Below are 2,772 nucleotides of genomic sequence, written 5' to 3' on the forward strand. Positions count from 1 at the left end.
AGCCCTGCGCCTTCGATGGCTGTGGTAATCCTGGCATGCACCAAATAGACCATGGATTGCTTTAGAGATACCCTATGAGCCAAAAATGTCCAGTGACAATACGGTTGTCAAAACCGTCAATGTCTATCACAAACTGATCTAAAAGGTCATTGGCAAGCCACCATGAGAGGAGACTAATGCCTTGAATAATCGCTGCCATAGATGGTTCCAAACCATGCATTATCCATGCTGGCGCCTGACCAGTTTCCAAAAAATCTTTCCAGCAACGTGGGATGTGTTAGATGGGCATGAGGATGGAGACATTGCCTGCCAAACTACTCCCTCCGTTCCAAAATAAGTGTCTTGACCTTTAGTGCAACTTTACACTAGAGTTAGTACAAAGTTGAGACACTTATTTTGAGACGGAGGGAACATATCTGAAGACACCATCATCATCCCAACCGGAGTAGACTAAATATACTTGTGATTGGCCCTTCCTGAACTGAAGCAGCAGAATATTTTCCCTCTCACATTCTTGCTGGAACTCAGCTGACACTACTAGTAACGTTCCCGTGCTTCAAGTTTACAACAGAAGGATTTCAACTCCGTTTCCCAAATACATCACCACAATCATCTATCATTGAAAAAGAAAACCCATAACCATCTTCATCATCACCACCCGCGTGTCAAATTCTGGCCATGCCGGTGGTCTCCCGGAATGGAACTGAATGCAGTCATCCCGAGAACCCTCGTCTCGAAACTGTGCGTGCATCATGGGTTTCATTGCCGGCCTATGCTCGGTAGTCACCTCTGTCAGCAACCGAGGGGTAGAGACCATCACAGTATACTGAGTTGGATGCGACATCCAAGTCCTGAATGCGATATCCACTGTCGGCCAAAAGTGTTCTGCAATTTTAGTTGCTATGCTCCAGGTGCGCCAGGCAAACAAGGATGTCACATCTAAAATACACGAAATATCATTTCGTTTTGTTTTCTCAGCCATGCACACTCACTACTTACAAAGTACTATATGAGGATTACATATGGTCTTATCAAGTGCACAATCTAGAAATGGACAGTTTATACAGGTGTGCTGCAGCTTAATACTAGCATTTACATATCTGAAGAGCAAGGAGCGCTCCAGGTTCGTCAGAGTTGACAACCAACAAGCTAGAATGTCACTGCTAGCTGCCCAGTCTGAAGCAGGAGCAGAGCAGTACAACCATTTTTTTCTCAGGCTCTTGCTTGCTACTCCCTCCGTTCCGAATTACTTGTCTTGCTACTCCCTCCGTTCATTTTAGTGCTAGATACCTCCGTATGTAGACAAATTTAAGACAAGTAATTCAGAACGGAGGGAGTAGAAGCCTAGAACTGAACTAGAACTACATCAATAAGTTTCAGCCTTTAAAGTAAGTTGACAGTAGGAAGAATGGATGCACCGATCAACATTTGACATAGGGCAAACAGGCATGAGCTACCAAGGACGTCATCATCTCTTCTATGTGTGCCAAGTTCTGGACATGCTGCTTGCTGCCGTGGATTGATCATCTCTTGCTACAGAGTTTGGTAGCTGCGCCCAAGGATCATGTACACCAACTGCAACCAACAAGGAGAGGGAGGAAGAAGAAGAAGAGCGGAGGAAGAGGGAGTGGCTGGGGGGCGTGCCGGCGGCGAGCGCACGGCGTGGCGGGCGCCAAATCTGGAGACAGCAGATGCGGGAGTGGAGAGACGCGGGAAAAGACGGACAGATGTGGTCCGGCGGCACCAAAGTATGGGCGGAGAGAAGGCGGTGAGGCGCCTGGTCACGAGTGTAGGAGGCGGCGGAAACAGGGGACGAAAACAGAGGAGGCGCCCCTGTTCCCAATCTTGAACCATTCGCCATACGACAAAGCTAAATACCTGCCGACTGGTCAATAGCGACAGGCACGCACGATTCACGTTCGACCTCCCACACTGGATATATCGCTAGCTATTTTTTTCAGGAAGAAAAATAAAGCGCCCAATGGGAATTGAACCCAAGACGCACAGGCTCCGCATGCTCCCTTCGAGCAACAAAGCTACAGCCTCTTAGTTGTTTAAAGTGGAAAACATGAGAACTTAACCTTTTATACCTCATAGCATCAAAATAAGAGTTGTACTAATTCCAGATTTTTTTGCTGGGAGCTAGAGTCAAAGTCCAGACTCAAGATTTGTGACGAGGGACATGAATTTTTTTTTTTGAAGAATTGTTGCGTGGTGTAGTACTTGCGTCAATTTCTAAAGCTCGACTGGAAGTTAGCGATAGATCTGTACGACCTGATCATTGCTCGTTGTGGATCGCATGACCCCAAGCAGCCCGTCCGGATCGCCCGCACAACCCACGTATATCCCGACGCTGGCCCGTTCCCTCTTCCTTTTTTCCCCGATGCAGGACCGTTCCCACTACTTTTTTTCCTCGCATCATCACATCCCATCGGCCCATGTTCCTAAATTAAGAGGACCATTTACCGATCGCATCCTTGCCCACGTTTCAAAAAAATTGATAGCTTCATGTGCTGGATAAGAATCGAACCCTGTTCCTCAAGTAGTAATTTCTACGACACAAACCACTAGCCCGGCTTCAGACTTGCTGTTTATGAAACAAGTTTACATGATATTTGTTCTTGGTTAATACGAATTTGAACATTAAAAAATAGTGGTCCGGTCAATGATTTCCCCACTAACGTGATTCTTTTGACCTCATTTTTTGTTGAAACATCCCGCAATAATGTTGTGTGAATAACGTGGTCACTAACGCACCGCGAACCTGATAAT

This window comes from Triticum aestivum, chromosome 7A (genome assembly GCF_018294505.1).
Source record: "Triticum aestivum cultivar Chinese Spring chromosome 7A, IWGSC CS RefSeq v2.1, whole genome shotgun sequence".
Lineage (NCBI taxonomy): Eukaryota > Viridiplantae > Streptophyta > Magnoliopsida > Poales > Poaceae > Triticum > Triticum aestivum.